We start from the raw sequence: 20,194 nt of genomic DNA, 5'->3' as shown, positions 1-20,194 counted from the left end.
TACCCTCTTTACAGAAAGAATTAGAAATAAAGCGCTCATATATTTCTTCATCAAAATTAATTACAGGAGAACATGTTGTGACTCTAGATGACCATAATTTTTATTATGATTTCACTGTGTTGTTCAATTTCCCCAATTTTCTACTGGGAAATAGTCCTAGTACTATAGCAAACCTTCAAACTCCAAAAATGAAGACAGAATAGTAGGGTGTGTGTGTGTGTGTGTGTATTGAATAAAGATTTCAGACAAAATCAAGGAATGTTTACACACGTTCAAAGACAGTTCTGCATCCCACCACTGGCCTGTGATGGTTTATTTACTGAGAACAGACACACGTATGTATGTCCACATCTACACCCATTTCCGTATCATCTTAAATGCTTAAACAAATGTGTTATGTGTATGGCTATGTAATTTAAATGTTCTGATTTTGGCATCGATAAAGAGGTCTGGGAGAATCTTCTGCAGCTAAATATTGGACAGAAGGCTTCTGAGAAATCCAGGGACTGCTGTCAGAAAGCAATTAAGCTGAAGAAATTACATTAGCGGAGAGCAGATGCCATATTCAACTCAGCCGCCTATTTTTCATGCAGTTGGGGCTCACTGGTCTTTTATTTCCCAATAAACAAAAGACTGGCAAACACCTGTCCCTTGCACAGGCAGGTGAAGCTGTTTGTCTGAAGAGCAAGTGCACCGCCACAAACAATTTCACTCAGCTCTTCCTGTTCTAAGTGCGCTTCTGATTAAGAAAGAGAAAATCAAGGAAGTTGGAATTTGTTTTATCGCCTTTTAGACCAAGCATCACAGACGTCCTCAAACAATTTTTACATAGTCTTTTTTTATCCTAAAATCACTCCAGAGTGGTGCCCACTTTGACGACTAGCCTGTGTCAATGGTGACAAGCGATTTTTCTAGCCCACTTGTGCTCCCTGTCAATGAAACAAGCTGTTTCTTTTCTTTCCACTTTGAAAACATCATAACATGAGCAAAACACTGAACAGAATGACAGAATTATCCTTTAAATTATGACAGAAATCATATTTTTCTAAAACAAAAAAAAAATTGGCTGAAGTAACTTTCTTATCTAATAAATCCATGGAGGCCAAATGTAGAGTACATTTTCCTAAATTTTGAATTTTATCATCAGGGTCCTGAATTTTTAATTTTTTACCATGTCATATTTTTACTTTTCAGATTTTTCTTGCACCTTGCACCTTGTCTACAGAAATGTGCAGAAGACTTTATCTCCTCTTTGACACTTTAAAAATGCCTTTCTGTTTTTCAATTTAAGGATTCATTTCACCATATGGTCTGTTTAGCCTGATAAACCCTCCTGCACATTATGAAATAAGCGTGGCTGTGGAAAACCATTCATACCGCTAAAGTGAAGGTTATACTAGTGTTTTTATGAGCACTGACCCCTTCTTCGATTCCAGGAATTTATCACTGAGCCGTCAATTTGTTTTAAACCTGCAACCTGGCATAGATGAACTCTGCCATTATGCAAGCTGCCCAAGAGATCATTTTAGGTCACAAATGTGATGGTTTCATTCAAAACCATTCTTTGGGAAAGTCAAAATTAAGCAAAATCAATGTTACTTATTCATGGTGTCACAAGTAAGAGTCATGATATTTTCTGTTCTCTCGAATTAAAACAGAATTAAGCATGAAGTATTTTACTAGTTGTATATTATCTCAAAGCAGTGACGCAGAGAGCAGATTCTAAAGTTGATGGGGGAGTAGAAATATCGTTGCCTACACAGATAAGCGCATTTTATATTTGTGCGTATTTAATTTCTAGTAGAATTTTTCTGCCTACTGCTTTGCTAAATTTGCAACTATGTTGGATTTTGTTTTTACTCATTTTCATGTGACTTAAGTCATAAATACATATCATCTAAAAAATGTAAGATGCTGCACACAGTGAAGAGAAGCAATACAATGCTCTTGAAAATACTGTGCAACTGCCTCACTCTAAGCCCATCTCATCATTGGGACAAAGGCAACTCCTAGGAGATGGCAAGAGAGAAAGACAAAGGACTCGGCGCTCTGGGCTACAGCACAGATGGGGGTGCTCTCTGGTCTGAGCAGTGTGCCCCCTAAACTCTGGAAGGAAGAAATAAAAGTAAATTTGTAATGTGGGGGGCAAGGGTAATAATACCTGTGTCATTAGCCGGTACCCCAGCAACACAGAAACCAGTACCTGGAAGTGCTGTACGGGCAGTGTTAAAACCTACAATACGCGACACTGTCTTGGTTTTGGCAGCAGGAATAGAATATGCAAAACTCTGCTCTAGAAAATGGATTATCCTGCTTAAGCCCTTCATACTTTTTTTTTTTTTAAGTACAGCCTGAAAGGCATTGGAGAGCAGAATTCTTCTTTACTGTAGCTCTAGGGGAGATGGTAGAAACAGCCAAATATATTTTCGGTTTTGCCCGTCATTGCTACCTGAGGAAGATACTGGACCAAGACGAAGCAGGGCAAGGGTCAGCCCATGTGAAGACACTGAAGGGGTGAACTACAGGTTTGCTAACGGAGCTTCCCTCCGCCTGTGCCTACAGAACAAGAGGAGAGCCCACACGCCTCGGCACTGGCAGGACCACGGGCTTGCTGGGGTTACCTTTTACCTCTGCCACACAAAACTACCAAGTTTCTGAAGTAATTTATTGCAAAAGAACCTGCAGCAATCCTTCCTAAAACGCCTGTGGAAGACTGGCTCCTGGAGGCAGTCCATGGACCGCAGAACTACAGCACGAGGAGGCAGGCTGCTCACACCCCACGCCCCAGGCGGACTCACGATCTGAAAGCTGCACTTAGGAGGTGCCCACGGAGGCCACGTGGAAGGAGGGCTCCTCTGGCAACCCCGGAATGACGGAGAATGAGGAAGGAGACCCTGGACTGGACTGAACTGAGGAATTTCTCATATTTCTCAAGCAGGTGTCTCTGCAGCAACTGCCCCAGACAAGCCTGCCAGGACTCCTAACCCTCCTGACTCCACCTTGGGGCGCTAGGCCTTTATCACAGCGGCCTCCTCTCACTCTCCCGGCCGTCCTGCACTGGGTGACTGCACTGAGGAGCAGCCACCTGGGTGATACTCCGGACCATTTCCTTACGGGAGAGGTGATCTGACTTCTGGGTGTGTGAGGAGATGGGCCTTTGTGCAAACTTCAGCAGCCAGAGGACAGACTGTAGAGCAGATGCAAACTGTCACCAAGCACCCATTCCTTCCTCTTTCCGTTTAGTTTCATCTGGGCACGTGGGAAAATCCAACACCAGGGTGACAGAGCCACACACGAAAGGCACGGGGGCCCCTCCACGATGTCACAGGACCCAGCTGCCGACCACCCCTGAACTGCTGGACTCAGGACCCCAAGAACCAAAACCTTTTATCTTCTATGAGCCTCTGTACCTAGTCTTTTGAAGAGACTGATACCTTAAAATGCATCACCTTTATCCTATAAAAATGTGTACAGGCACTGGGTCTACTTCTGCAACTAACACTCGTCCCACTGACGTGTGTCCTCACACACATGCACAAGAAAAGTTTCTGAACTTGTGTTGCCTTTATTTTATATGTGTTTAAACCTTTTCAAATGTTTTTTTCTTTTTTTCATAATTTTTTCTTTTCCCAAGTATATTTTTCTTATAAACCTTAGTACACTTCTAGAAAATATTTTAATACATTTTATTAGCATTATTTTATTTTTACAAAAAGATTTAGGAATCATTGAGACATTTTTGATATTCAGCTTTTTTTTATGAATAGGGTCTATTTTTCATTTATTCAAACCTTGCTAGTTTTGTCTTTTTAATGATACGTTTTTTCTTTCATTATACATTATAATGATAGTTTGCACAGATTAAATATATTTTTGTATCTTGCCTAAGTTTTTTAATACATTGACATAAAACTGTTAATAATTTAATTTTATAATCAGTTGCAACATCTACGATGCTATCTTTAAAAAATGTGGTATTATGTGTTTCCTTTCACTGTTTTAAAAAATTCATTCATTTTACCAAAAGCTCTAGAAAGCCTGTTATATTTTCCATATATTTTATTATCTTTCTTGATTTGTTATTCACTCATTTTAATATGCTAGTTTTGAACATTTGTTGCAAAAAAATTGAGACATACCAAATAAGCAAAAAAAAAGTCACCTCTAAGCGAGACATCTGGAGATAAAACCTGCTGACATTTTTAGGTGCGAATATGTATTTATGGAACAAGTTCTGCTGGAAGTAAATGCGTTTCCTAAATCTAATTTCAACAGCTACTTAGCACTCTGCCACACAAACAACACTTTTAGGGAACTACTGAATCCTACGTGGAGCATTTGAGCTGTATGTAATTATTCACAACTTTAAATAATGCCACAATGAACACTTTCAAGAAAAATACAAATGAAATGAAAATTATTTTGCTCAAGTGCCAAGAAATAAGCCAATTTGGAATTTAATTACAATGACATGCAAACTATAGTGTAAAAGTGGAAGGCACTGCTACTGTAGAACTACTGAATTTTCCTATCCTGAAACATAGTAACTCTCTTTTTATTAGGAATTTATTTTATGTACAACTGCCCAGTCCTTAACGTCAGCAAGCTTCTTTTGTCTCTTTTCTTTCACTGGAATTTTCCTAATTTAGTTTTTCATTTTACTGGCCAACATCATCAGTGCAGTTAATTGTAGACATGAGATCTCTTTCTCTGTTACTCCCCATCGACCTCCCTCAAGAGTTATGGGCTCGGTATGCTCAGCAATAAATATATATATATATATGTATATATAAACTATATAATACACATTTTCTAAAATTTAATAGTACTGCACAGTAGATACACCCAGCAATAGTGCTGTGAGTGAAACTAACACGTCTTTTAGACGCTATACGTTTGATGATACATCTTTCCCTTTCTTAACCCATTAATACTACTACTTTCAGAATACTAAGCCCCCTCTGCATGCCTTGTCCTCTTGTCCTGAGATGCATCCAGTCAAGTGTATTATGTTACTTGGCAGATGCCGTATCATGTAACAATCAAACAGTGCTGCAGCAGAGTGAGATAAACTTGGCATACTGCACGGGAGAAAATTACTAATTGATTATTTGCTGTCTAGTAAAGAGAGATATCTTAAATTAGTATAACATGTAAATAATTATATTCTGGCAAGCCCTGAAATAAAGTTTACTGCACTCAAGTAGGAGAAACTGGTCTTGGCTAGATGCATTTTTTTCTCATTTAATTGTTGGAATTATTTAATAGTTATTTATAGCACAACTATTGCGGCAATATATAGTATCTTTCAACGTTGTTCCTGTCTCTTGTCAATTAAGTGCCTAAAATTTCCGTCACAATACGTTATTAGTTCTTTATTACTTACTCTTAGGCATCTTTGTATAGACATCTTTTCACCTCCATGCTATAAGTATACTTCCTGAACTTATTTTTTAATATTATTTTAATATTCTTTTTTATAATTCTTTTTTAATAATTTTTTCAATATTCTTAAATTTGTATAATTCTCAGTTATGTCTTCAAGGTAGACAGAATTTATATATATATATATATATATATATATAAATATAAATAAATACACACACACATACATTTTATAACTTGGAAGTAAAGATTATTAACTTTCAATTTTTCAAGTATTATTTTTCAAATTCAAAGCTAATTGTTTGCACCGCAGTTGCCTTCAGCAGTCCAGTGTTCTTCCCACTGGCCCAGCCCAACCCCAACACACGGAGGGCCCATGTCTGCAATCACTAGGTTGCTCCTTAGATCTTTTTTTATCCCTGCAGCATTAATACCACCTTTTTATTTTGCAAGCGGGCTTACTTTTTTGTATCTGAAGGACCCCCCACTTCTACTCTTTCTACTGATTGCTGCAGCTGCTCTAGGAGCACGTGCCCTACCAGATCAGGGTCACGTCCCTCTTCAGGCACCCATGTGACACAGACGGAAATGCCTGCCATCCCTTTCCTGCACAGCACAGGCATGGATCTCTCAGTTAACTTGGTTCCTTTTTGTGTGATCCAAGAAGTAGTGTTTAAAATTAACTATTTGCTTATTTGCAGGTTTTCTCCACTGTGATCTTTCTGATGTGTGAGACTTCAAAGATATTCTATTTTGTTGCTCTATTAACATTAAATAATTTTTATTAGTACACTTGTTAACCAGTTACTGTTTAAATGAGGGCTGTTCCACTTTTTGTATACTGATCTTGCATCCAGAAAGCACGTCTATTGCTCTGTGCACCTCAGTGGCTCATCTCTGAATCACACTGCCCCCTTGGCTTACATTTGTCTTTCTATAGTAACTTTATAAGTTCTGTATACATGCCAGATATAAGCTCTCTGTTGGTCAAATATGCTTTTCCACTGTTTGGCCTACCTTTCTTTCTTCAAATGGCACCTTTTAATGAACAGACATTTTTCTTAGTGAGACAGACTGGAGTTATCCATTATTTCTGGTAAGATGAGTGTTTCATGTCTCGTGTGTGTATGTATATATATACATATATGGCAGGAAGTAGAGTCAAGGATTATTGTTTTACACCTAATTGACCCAAAATCATAGTGAAAAGATCTTCCTTTTTACCAGAGCTTTACTCTGAAAACCATGCATCTTTCTATCTGTGTAACTAGTCTGTGTTTTCTCTCAGTAACGTTTAGTCACTCCTTTTCTGCACTACACAAACCTTGCTGGGTGCTTTCCTGGTCAATGGGTGTATTTTCATGCTATTCTAAGTATGTTCTTGTATTTTTTCTCAACTGTTGGTGCTGACACTTGAAAATACGATTGTATATCCTATCCGTGTAAGGAGGAGACTTGATAAGCTTTATTATGAATTTGAAACAAACATTTTTAACATCCTTATGCTCATATCATGCCATCGTGAACGAATGACAGGTTTATTTTTCTTTCCATCTTTATGCCTTTCATTTCTTTGTCTTGTTGTATTTTACCATCTAGTGGGTATCATTGTTTTGCCCCTTCCAACAAAGGGAAAAACATTAAACATCTCACCCATAAATATATTTAATATTTTAAGGGATCCTTAATCAGATCAAGGAAGTTTCCTTTCATTCCTAGCGTGCTGGGAGTTATTATACACAAATGCTAAACTTGAATAAATGCCCATGATTTTACTAGTTTACTCTGTCTGTGTGGTGAACTTTATGATGGATTTTCAATAACTAAATCAACAATCCATTAATGATGCAACTTGGTCGTGATGGAGTAGCCTCTTTACATGTGATTTTATTACGTTTGCTAATCGGTTATTTTTTTGCATCCTAATCCATGAGTGATGCTAATTTCCTTCCTTATGCTCTTCTTGAGAGACTTCAGTGTCCGGAAGATGCTGGCTTGCCTCATTAAATCAATTGTCAAGCTGCTCCCACTCTCTCTCTCTCTTTTTAAAGGGCATTATTTTTTATGGCAGTTTAGTTTCACAGCACAACTGAGAAGAAGGTAGAAATTCTAATATAGCTTCCTGCCCCCTCCACAGCCTCCCCCGCCATCAACATCCCCGGCAGACTACACCCACGTGACAGCTGATGAACCTGCATTGACTGCCATCATCACCCCGAGCCCATGGTTTGCATCGGGTCCAGGCTTTGTCCATTTCTGGGTTTGGACAGACGCATAATGACAGCCATCCGCCGTTACAGTATACAGAGTAGCTTTACTGCCCTAACTGCCGCCTCCCAACTTTTTATTCCCTGGATATATTTGTGTGAGACTGGGCATTTTTCTTATTTAAACATTTGGTACATTTGACTGGTGAAGGCATCTGGGCTTGGAGATGTGTGCTTTCTGTAGACTTCCTACCTCCCTTCTTGTGAAATGATTTTAAACTGTGGATTCAGTTTTTAAAGCCATGGAATATTTGAAGTTTTTCTGGCGTTAGTTTGGATATTTTAAAAATACTTTTTGAATTTGAATTTTCAAATTTTCTTGTATGTAGTTTTCCAAATTTTCCTTCTATAATTTCGTTAAGGACTACAGGCACTAGTTTTGTTTTTCCTTCTTGACATTGTGTATTTGAACCTCTTTCTTTACATTGTGTCTTTCCTGAAGTCTAATTTTAATTGAAAATCACTCCTTCTCCACTTACTGCAAAATACCTTCCCTATTTTCAGTGCAAGATTTACTGCACTGAAAATACCACTTTGTGTATCAAAAAATAAAGCTCCTGAACCACTGCTGTGATGGGACCTCTTCCAGCGGTCCTGGGCATGGCGGTCATCTTATAAATGTCATGAACGCCTCCCTAGCACTTAGAGAACTAGCAGGTGGCTGGCATTTACCTAAACATTCGCTATGGTACAAAATGGGACTTCTGTGTACTAATAAGCATCAAGTAACAGTGGAAATGGTTAACTAACTAGAAAAGTAAGGGAAACATGTGGCTGTACGGCATAATCCTACTATTTAGCATTTCAGATCCTGTTTGGAGCATAAATAAGTAATACAATTAATTCCATGACTTCTATCATTAAGAATTTAATTTGCACTCACTTGCTATTCTAATGTTAAAACTCATCTATGGAAAGAAAAATTGTAATAATAGAGTTTACTACAAAGCAATTAAAAGCATAAATAATCTGAAGTGCTTTTCTACTTGAAGAGTCCTAGAGATGGTTATTGGCTTCTCAGTCAACGCAGTGGCCTCCAACTGTATGACACTAACATATTAGCCAAAGTGCGTTTATTACAGCTTTTTACCAACCCATGCGACTCTGATTTAAAGTCATGCATTCTAATGTGTTTTGACAAGTAAATTGCTTGCCTTTTTTTCCATGATAGTCAACCACATAAATAATGCATGCATGGTAATAGCTGGTGCAGTAATGCAAAAGTCAAGCATGAAGCACAGGCAGCATGTTAATGATAAAGGTGCTCGAGCCTCTGAAGAAGCCAGCCACTATCCAAAGACAGCAGATGCACCTGAAGCCAAATGCATTTTTGTCCACAAAATGCATGTGACTAAGTTCATAGCTTCACTTCTTCCTTTCCCCTCTACCTCTTCCCTAAGAAAAAATAATACTTGTTCTGAGGGAATTAAGACGATACAAGGTTAATGTACAAAAGTCAACTGCTTCCTTATATACCAGCAATGAACATTTGGAATTTGAAATTGAAACTGCAATACTATTTACATTAGCACCAAAAGAATAAAATATTTAGACATATCTAACAAAATGTGTGTAAGATCTACAGGAGGAAAACTAAAAAACTCTGATTACAAAAAATGAAAGAAGAACTAATGAAACAGAGAGGTATTCCTCATTCATGAACAGGAAGATCCAGCTTCCCCTAACTTGATCTACAGATTTAATGTAGTTAAAATTTCAGAAAGTTACTTTGTGGATATTAACAAATTGATTCTAAAGTTTATATGGCAAGGCAAAGGACCCAGCACCCCCAACACAGTACTGAGGAAATAATAAAACTTTGGAGGACTGACACTACCCACTTGAAGACTTACTTTTTAAAGCTACAGTAATCAGGACAGTGCGGTACTAGCAAAAGAACTGAGAAACAGATCAATGGAACAGAACATAAAGCTAAGAAACAGACCCACACAAACATAGTTGCTGGTCTTTGACAAAAGAGCGGACAAGTCTATGGAGCAAAGACAGTGTTTTCAACAAGCGGTGCTGGAACAAATAACAAACACATCTGAACAGCCAAAATCTGGGACACTGACGTCACCAAATGCTGGCAAGGCTGTGGAGCAGCAGGAATTCTCAGACGCTGGCTGGTGGGAACGCAGAACAGTGCAGCCACTTTGGAAGGCAGTTTGCTGGTTTCTTACAAAACTGAACATGTTCTTACAACATGATCCAGCAATGTGCTCCTTGGTAGTTACTCAAAGAGTTTAAAACTTACATCCACCCAGGGACCTGCCATCGGTATTTTTAGGAGCTTTATTCATAACTGCCAAAATTGGAAGAGAACAAATTGCCCTTCAGGGGGTGAATGGATAAATAAATTTTGGTCCATCCAGACAATCAAACATTATTTGGTGCTAAAAAGAATGAGCTATCAAGCTATAAAATGGCATGGGGAATCTTAAATGCATACTACTAAGCCAAAGAAACCAACCTGAAAGGCTGCATCCTGCATTATTCCAACTCTGTGACATCTACGAAAAGGCACAACTGTGGAGGCAGCAGAAAGATCAGTGGTTGCCAGGGCTGGCGGTGGGGAGGGGTAAAGGGATAAAGACGCGCAGCACAGGGGGCTTCAGGGCAGTGAAACGACTCTGTACAACGCCGTAATGATGGACACCTGTCATTATCCATCTGTCCAAGCCTATGAAACGCACACCACCAGCAGCGAAGCCTAGTGCAACTGCTGTGGATTCTGCCTGATGGCGACGCGTCAGTGCAGATTATTCAGCTGGAGCAAAGCACCACTCTGATGCGGGGCTCTGGCGAGAAGCGGCTGCATGAGGTGTGGGGAAGGGGGATGCGGAACTGCCTTATTTCTTGCTCAAACTGTCTGTGAACCTATAACTTCTCTAAAAACTAAAGTCCATTATCCAGGAAAAAGGAAAGGCAACATAGAAAACTTCAGCAGATCTAGCTATTTTTTAAGCAATGAACAAACCATTTGTATTTACTCAAAATTAGAATACACTGATCTGTTAGAAAGGTAATACATTCGATAACAGCTATGTTTTTCAGAATCTAAAATGCCCGTTCAATGAGTCACTTTGATTTTTTGTCTTATTTTTCTATCTTTGGTTACGTCTTATAAAATCCAGCTTACGAGACTGCAGTTTCCGTCATTCGCACAGCATGTTTTGCTGGGTTATGTAATGATACTGCGCTTAAATCTATCTAAAATCCATTGTCTTAATAACAAAAATGCATTAAGCAAATGGACTAAAGTGGAATTACTGCTGCAGATGCTCACTCCCACAGCTTTGTGCTGTGTATTTTCAGTACAAGATCAGGCTGCCCGTGCTCGTCTGGTCAGCTCTATCACCCAGTAATTGTAAGTGTTTACTGTGGTCTGAGGTGGGGTGGGTGGGTGAAATGGGTGAAGGGGGTCAAAGGGCAAAAATGCTAGTTACAAGATAAGTCAAACATGGGGGTGTAATGTACAGCATGGTGACAATAGTTAGTGACACTGTTTTGCACATTTGAACACTTCTAAAATAAATCTCAAAAGTTCTTGTCACAAGAAAAAATTGTAACTGTGTGGTGACAGAGTTTCAGTCGACTTGTCATGGTGATTATTTTGCAATATATACACATATTGAATCATTACATTGTGCACCTGAAACTAATAAAGTATTACATGTCAATTATACCTCAATTTAAAGATACAAATATAACTGAAAAAGACAAAAAAGTGTGCAATTTAAGGGTTCTTGCCTTTCTACAAAGCTGCATTCGCCTGTCTAAACTTCTCCATGTGGTCCTCGGAAACAACAAATAAACCAACTCTCCCCCTTACCAGCAAAGGTCCCTTTGTGGCTGATCCTGTGCTTGATTCTTGCAAAACCAGTCAGGTGCAAATTTACTTACCTGTTATGTATACTCTGCTTTCTCCAGCTAACACGTGCGTCATTTAGGCTTTCTTCAGACTGACACACTTCGTTCTTGATAAATGGCATAATTCCAAGAAAAGTTTCTATGGGTTTTCAGAAGGCCACCAACCCTATGAGATACACGTGGCACTCACATTCTAACTCTGGAGTGTACTTCACTGTACCTGGACACTGTGATAAATAGTAAAAATTGAATATTCATATCTTTCTTTCTATTCACATCATTTCTGAGTAAATACCAACAGAAACAGATACCACGTTTTGTTAACACTGTAAGAAAGTTTGAATGATATTGAGCACTATACTGAAATTTTATGTAGATGCTTTTATTATGAATTCATTCTTATTTATTCTTTGGATTAGTCTTACAAAATTTTCTAGTTTGAAAGTAATAACAGTCATATAGAAAAGAAATAGAGATAGAAGAAAATAATATACATGTATTATTCTTCTGCTCAGACCATGGTTTGACATAGATCACTTCACACTTATTTAAATGTATGATAAAACCTACACTTTATCAAAAACAGATATATTCATCCATCTTTTAATTTGAAACTACCAAAATTTATCTAGTCCATCTGCAGTTCTTGGGCAGAAGACTGCTTCTCGCTTTGCTCTACTGTAAATAACTACAAGATGACCGGACCTGAACGCATCCCTGTGTCTCTCTCCTCATTTCCTCAGGATGAACTTCTACTCTAGACGTCAGTCAGTCGAGCATGTTTAGTTTTCAGATGTGTACGTGTGTGGTGAAGTTGTACAGTGATTTTGTACTAAGTCAGTCTGCTCCCTAGAACCCCTTTCCCTGTGGGGCTCTGGGTTGGGATTAGCAAAGAGGAAGTCTACGTGAGACCTGGAGGGAAGAAGAGAAGGCATCCTGCCCTGATGATTACCCTGGTGAGATTTCGTCAGTAAGAGATGGACACGGACCCCTGGCTTGTCCTTGGCCTGTGCCACTCTGCACCCAGCTTCCTCCAGGTGGCCAGGCCAGGTGACCAACACTTGCAGGTGGACAGGCTTCCCCACCTGCTCCCCTCACAGTCCGGGCCTGGCTCCCCAGATCTTTCTGTAAGCTGCGCTGACAGCCCATGCCAGTGCTTCAGGAAGGCTGACTGAAGGCTCTTCTCTGATCTGTGATTCCCATTTCAAGGCTGTACGTCCCAAGCCCTCCCACAATGGATAAGGTCCACCTGCTGTGACAAGCTCCTTACTTCCCAGCCCTCGTCAAGGCTCTGCTTCCCCGACCCGTGGGGACCAGCACAGCTTGCTGTGCTAACCACGAACCCAACCACATCCCACCTTGGACGTGGGCAAAGGATGAATTGTGATGGACTAAGATAAAGCCAAATTGTCACTCCACCCGTGAGTGGGTGGCAGCTACGTCCCTCGCCTAGAATCTAATGCGATCATGACCTTGGCGAGAACTGTATGTGTAATTTCAATGGTAGGCCTTAAAGATCAGCAGCAAAAGGTGAATGGTGAGCACAGGAGCATTGAGCGAAGCTCCTCCAGACGACCCTGGAACGGTGGACACATGTCGCCACGCACCTGTGTAAACCCAGGGAACGCACAACGCAGAGAGGGAGCCTGCTGTAAACCGCGGGCTTTGGTTGGCAGTAACATGTTGACAGCAGTTCATCAGTTTAACAAATGTACCCTTATGATGCAAGATGCTAATATTAAAGTATAATTATTATAAAGCACAAAGGATATTAATATATATTGTATATTTATTGCATTATATGCAGTATCGTACCTTTATGAGTGTTACATAGGTGTTGATGATTGTGTGTGTGTGTGTGTGTGTCCAGTACTGAAGAAGGAACAACCACAGGTGCGATGACTGCAGGGGGTACCATTTAGACAGAACAACTAAGGCAACGACCAGGTCAGAGTACGAGGTGTTCCCACAACTTAGTTTCGAGAGCTATGAATTGAAAAAAATTTCAACACCAGAAAATACTTTTCTTTAAAATGTATTATTAACTGAAGTAAGAATTATTCACCCAATTACTAGGATCATCAGTATTTGCACATCACCAATTCACAGGATTCTGTTATAAGGCACAATATAAACATCATCAAATGTAAAGTTTCTGCAAGACTGTGACGCACTAATTTCTCTATGGAAGATCCATTTAAGCCCTGAGCAGAGGATTCTCAAGGAGGAGTAAGAAGACAGCTGAAATGTGCATGATGACAAAATAATAAGGGAAAAAGTTGGACAAGGTTTAATAAATTTCCCATGAGTAAATATTTCCCTTTAATAATAATTAAACTCTCCCACTCTTCTTAGCTCTAAAGTCATAAAATAATTCCATTGTAACTGTTTATTCATTCACTTAATACACAACCCATTACTGATCTCCTACAATGTTCTAGGCTGTGTGTAAGGACCTCAGAATATAAATACAGGTGTATTTGTCGTTTTTAGTTACTTGTATATGCAGCCTATGCATCTAGACCAAGAAGAAACAGGGACACGTAATACTGAAGAATAAAGTGCATCTCAAGCAACTATTAAAACTGACAGAAATCTCAGCGCTCACCTTTACCAATGCCCTAGCTATTTCTGGAGTGCATGTTCTCTGAGCTTGGGAACATCCATCACACCTCCCACACATCTGGCGTGAACAATTAGTCTGAGATGAGTGGCAGTGCACACTCACATAAATAGAGGCCTTCATGCTTCATTTTTAAAAGTGCTACTGTAATTTACAATGACATCATTTTAACTCTGACATCTTAATATTGTCTCCATAGGTTTGCTTTGACAATGTTTTGTTGTGTTTTGACACTGTTTGTAGTTTTATCCCAAAGCCTTAGAATTTTAATTCTTTGTTTTGCGTCAGAGGCACAATGGCACACAATTAAGATTCTTCCTGCTTTTGGACTGAAGAGGATACTCCGAGATGTGACTGATGATTTCACTGCCATGTGAGATAAATGTAATTCACACGTATGACCCTAAAGGCTATTTGTCCCCCCACTTAGATGTCACTTAAAATCAATGGTGAAAACAACAATACTGAAGTATTTGGTTTCACTTCATGTTTTAGGTTTGAAACGGAGCGCTCAGAAAGTGAAATTTGGTCAATAATGGTAATTATTTTTCCAAAAATCTGTGAGTGAAATCCTACACATGGACAAATGACGTCTTCACACACGTCCACGGTCGCATGTGCTTAACACAGAGCATGTGTCCTTGAACTACTTGCGCTTGGCCTCCAGCCTTGAAACCACCAGCCGGAGGATGATGGTCCCTGTGTATGTATTTACAACTCCTGATGGATCAAGCTGGATTCGCGGATGACTGTGAGGGGCCCTAAGAGTAACGACCGACTCGGTGTTTAAGTCCTGTCTATAAAGAGCTTCCATCACCCGTACACTGGCCAAGGGGGCACGTCTCATCTTTAGATTATACTGTATGTATTGAAAAGCTCCCCCTAGTGTGAGCCTGTCGTGTTGACTGTAAGTTGTCCTCCTCCCATGGAAACGTGAGATCAGATCTGCTGATACCCTGCAGTGCAGTCCACACGAGACAGCTGTCCCCAAGTCCTCACCTTCCCTTCTCCAATCAGAACAATCCACACATTCTGCAATTCTTGGTGTGAGACGCTTGTGTGCAGTGGGTATTTTAAGGTCTCCTACCATCCTCAAAGATTTTTTCTGAACTTCATTGTTATACCATCACATTTTAATATTTTAAAATACCTAGTGTTATAGCATATATAGTTATATAAAATACTAAACATAAATTGCTCTCAGCTTACTGTACTAGACTGGCAAAACCTTTCTGAATACCTATTCTGCCAGTCAGTGTTTACTAGTTCGTTACATTTAACATCACCCACAGGCTAACCAAGCGGGCCCTCTATTCTTCAGTTAAATACTGTGACATGATAAAGAGAAGGGGCCGAGAGTGGCGGCTCCATGCTGTCACCCACTGCAGGTGGACCCAGCTGGACACCAACCCCGCCCACCGGGGCACTGCCCAGCCGCTGCGAAGCCATGGGGACAGGCCATCCTACAGCCAGCATCACTTTATTTGAAATCATCTCAAATCTCTTCCCTCCACCTGTGAATAGCTAGAGCTTTGCTGGTCTGCGGCTTTCGTGGTGCTGTTGGATGCCCTAGTATGCAAGCACGGCACAGTTAGACACCTGAAAGACCAAGTCGCCCTCCGTGCAGGAGGACACGGATGACTTCCAGCGGTGACGGGGGAAACAGCTTGACATGGCCAAGTGGGACACCCGGCACTAAACCACTGCTCACTGCTGCTGCTGAAGCCTCGTGCATTACAACCACGTGTCTTACATGTGACGGAGACAGTCCTAAAGCTGTGCACCTGTATCAAAGGAAGGTTTCAAATAATCTGTGTGCTTGTTTTTCTGAATTATAGAAGTAATCTGTTTATATAGTCTCTCTCACTGGAGCAAAGTCATACAAATCAAAACAGAGAAGATAATGTGAAAATTGTTTCTCACCACCAGTCCCACACCCCACTCTCTAGAAGTAAGCACTGTTAACTGTTTGCTGTGTTTTTTCAATCTAACTTTTTTGATGCATTCACACTTATATGTAAACATATATAATTGTGTAATTTTTGTACTTAAGTAGATTTTAAGGCCTGCTTATGTCAAACTTCTTTTATTACCAGTGTGGTTGTCATTTTATGCCTTTAAAAATAAGATTTTTGATACTTCAAAGGACTTTGGACAGCCATGGGGTAGAAATGTGTGAAAGTCATCCATTATTATACAATAAAAATGTTGTTTTAAAAGAAATTAACACTAATTAAGAAAGTAAAGAAATTAAAGCCAAATAAGATGAATTTATAGTTTTCTCAGTGTAAGCATGGGAAAGAAATTTTGATTCATAATTTTAAGCTATATTTCCATATATTTGATTTTATAAAGCCATATTCTTCATTAGAAATCTTGATATCTAATGTATACTTATAAATTTTCTTAAGCCCAATTATCATGTGTGTCTAAGTGTGTTTGTGAATTTCTGTACTCGACACTTAAGTAACAATCATTGATTTTCTACCATTCACGTGTTCATTCAAAGCACATTTATCTGGCTCTAGTCTAAAATAAGCAGAATGCTAATCATGTATTTTCTAATCAGAAATATCTCCCAATCCGAAAGAAATATATTATGACAACATAAATTGTTCCTGTTTGGAAAACACCAATATGTGAAGGCACCATAGAAAACGTTACTTCCTAGTTCTTGCTTAATAAAGATTATACACACATATGCTATTCAAGATGGGCCAATTTAAAAGGAAACGATTTCTGAAGCATTTAGACATATGGTTTACTTGCTTTTGTTTCAAGAACAAATAATAACATTTAGGCTGGCAGACAAATATATTTTTACATAAACCAATTAATCTGGAAAATATAATTTATAGAAGCAAAACATATCTCAGTCAAATTAATAAAGGACGTACCCAGAGTAAGGCTCCAAATACCTTGGCCGTTCCCTGCACCCAGGCCAGGACGCTCTCCACCCGTCACAGAGGAGGCAGGTGTGGGGGGGGTTAGCACCCACAAGACGGTGAAACAGGAAGCCCCAGGCCTTGCGCCCACGCCCACACAGAAGCAGCAATTCGACAACAGAACAGGGACAAAGCCCTAAGGCAATAAGTGGACTAGTAGGGACCCTTGTGTACTGTTGATCAGGTTGTAAAATGAGAACACGATAGAAATGGTTCCCCAAAACACTACAAATAAACCCTCACAAGACCCAGCAACCCCACTGCCAGGCACGTAGCTGAAGAACTGACACCAAGGTCTCAGAGAGGTGCCTCCTCTGTGCTCACTGCAGCGTGTTCACAACAGCTAAGACACAGAAACAGCTTAAATTCATGACAGATGGATGAACTGATAATACGAACACAATGGACTATCACGACTCAGCCTCAGAAGAAGAAGGAGACTCTACCGCACGTGAGGACGTGGATGAACTTGGGAGACACTACGCTCGGTGAAGGGAGCCGGTCCTCGAAGGTCCGATACCACAGGATTCTTGCACAATGGTCAAAGCCAGAGAAACAGTCGAACAGCTGCTGCCAGGGGTGGGGCAAGGCGTGGGGAGCTGAGGGTCAGTGATGTACAGAGTCTCACTATGTGAGATGAGTCAGTGCCAGAGACCTGCTGGATGGCACTGTGGCCACAGTTAGCAATACTGTCTTGCATCCTCAAAAATGTACTAACAGGGAATATCTCAAGCTAAGTGTTGTCACTGCAATTGAGAAACGAGGTACAAAAAGCGCATAAGCCCCCTGATGCAGCTCTCCCCGCGGACAAGCACGACAGGAGAGTGGGTGAGAAAGGACAGAGACACGTCCCAGAGCTGTCCGTGACACGAGGCTGCCATCTCACACCGCGGACAGGTTTGGAACCTCCTTGCGCGGTGCTCTCAGTGCATGATCTGGTTTTCCAGTTAATGGAGATGTCAGTTTGAGGCAAAGAAGGCATGGTATTACGGAATTAAATATTTACTAATTGCCGACCTGAATTCTAATTTTTTTCATCTCCATCTCTCACTTTCCAGGGAAGTGGGGAAAGCAGTCCTGAAGCTGAGGACGGCAGACCCTGCCACCACAGACAATATGGACAACCACGCAAGGGCCAGGCCCCGGGACACAGGGACCGGCGCTCCGAGGGGCCGTCTTCATCCTTCTCCCTGCTCACGGCAGAACCCCAGACGAGAACTGAGCAAAGAGCGATCGATTCAGATTTCAGGCAGACTTTTCTAGAAATAAACGAGCCAGAACTCGCTGGGTCTGAAAATCAAACTACACCTCACCCCCAGACTCTTCCTCAGGAAGAAAGAACATCAGGCAAAGATCAAAGCCCGGCTGCCTTCAGGGCAGTGTGACCTGGAGGTGAAGACGGGGCCACCGGTTCGCCTGTGAATCCAGTCCGGATCTCAGAAAGACGTAAGTTGTCACCGCACAGTCCCTTTCACAAGGACAAACGCCTTCTAGGGTGCGTGGCTTCAGCCCCGTTCGCTCGGTGAAGTCTCGTCGCCCCGGCACAGGAGGCAGCTCAAGACAGCAGGACAGTGGAGTGCAGCCCTCCTCTGACCCTGAAGGCTCCTGGCTGTGCAGAAATGTTCAGCAGGCATGTTCGCTTCCAAATATTCACACCACAGGATCACACGTACACACACACACACACACACACACACACACACACACACACACACACACACACACACAGTTGGGGAGATTTCAGGAAGAAAGTATTTTTAAAGAAACAAGAAAAAATACACTAGTCTTTCTTAATGGTTCACAACAAAACATTAACGCAGGCACAGCACACTGCTCACAGCATTTCTAATAAATATTTTGAACAAATGAGTGAAGTTATTTTTTATGAACCCATTCAGGTTTAATGAAGTTCAATCTCTCTGGAGTCTGTAAAACGCAATTTGCACAGAAAAAATCTTTTTAATGAAAACATGACCTTCCATTTTCCTTATGCTCTGTGTCCGAACACATTTTCCATGTTTTAGGGTGTGCTTAACAACCACGTCTCAGAGGCGTGCACGCCCTGGTTAGCGGCGTCTGACAGGTACGTCTGTCTGTGGACACACGGAGTCGGCCTCACCTGCAGCAGCGCTCGGTGCAGACCCACCGTGTGTGGATGACAGCCTGCCTCTGTCTGGCTCTGTGATGGGCCTATCTTTCTGTGTCCATGAAGATTTGCAAATAACTCAGTATTTTAGCGGTTCAATATGACAATGCAATTATCCAGAGGCACAATTCAACACATCTATATTATTATCTATTTTTGTGTAATCACTCAGCAAAACTTGACAGTTAGAATTACTGAGGGAAGTTGTGATAACAAGAATAATAATTCTTCAACATTATGCATTTTGGCATTGCCTGTGGTATGTGCACCTGCCAACAATTACTTCCCAGCCCAGAGAAAAGCTTCACTCTAATTACACGATCCATGCTTTAGAGCGGGCTCTCTGCCACCCCTCCGTGCCTCACCAGATCAAACCCTTCCCAGATCCACAGGCGGAGGGCCAGGAATGCACGTTTGGTCGTAAGTTTTACTATAACCCACAGTTTGCAGAGCGTCACACATACACAGTAGGTGCTCAAGAAAGAATCACTGAATTACTAACTACACTTGTATCTACGGTGCTCCATTTAATAGAAGGAGAAAAAAATCATTCCAATACAAAGCAACTCAATTTTGTTGTGGAACCCTTGCTTAGGGTTCAGCATCCCTCCTGTGCCTGACGTGTCGTGAGCTCGGCTCCGTCGGCACAGACCCTCCACAGGTCCGCAGGGACGAGCAGCTCTGCTGATAAAGACCAGCCAGCACGACAGAGCTGTGCTGCGGCGTGGTAGCACCTATCTTTCTAGCAAATATCTCCTTCCTTTGTTTAACAGTCACATGGCTGATGTCCTGACACCACCCGGGGTGAACTTCCAGCAATGACTCATCAGACTACACTGGGAAGGAAAACCTGCCCTCAGGAATCAACAGAGCCAGTGTCCGCTGCCTCTGATCACCGCAGCCTAGATTCCACAGGGATGTAGAGAGTGGCCAACACTACCCAGCCGAGAACATT

The sequence above is a fragment of the Camelus ferus genome, chromosome 35 (genome assembly GCF_009834535.1).
Source record: "Camelus ferus isolate YT-003-E chromosome 35, BCGSAC_Cfer_1.0, whole genome shotgun sequence".
Taxonomy (NCBI): domain Eukaryota; kingdom Metazoa; phylum Chordata; class Mammalia; order Artiodactyla; family Camelidae; genus Camelus; species Camelus ferus.
Note: the sequence above shows the minus strand (reverse complement) of the source record.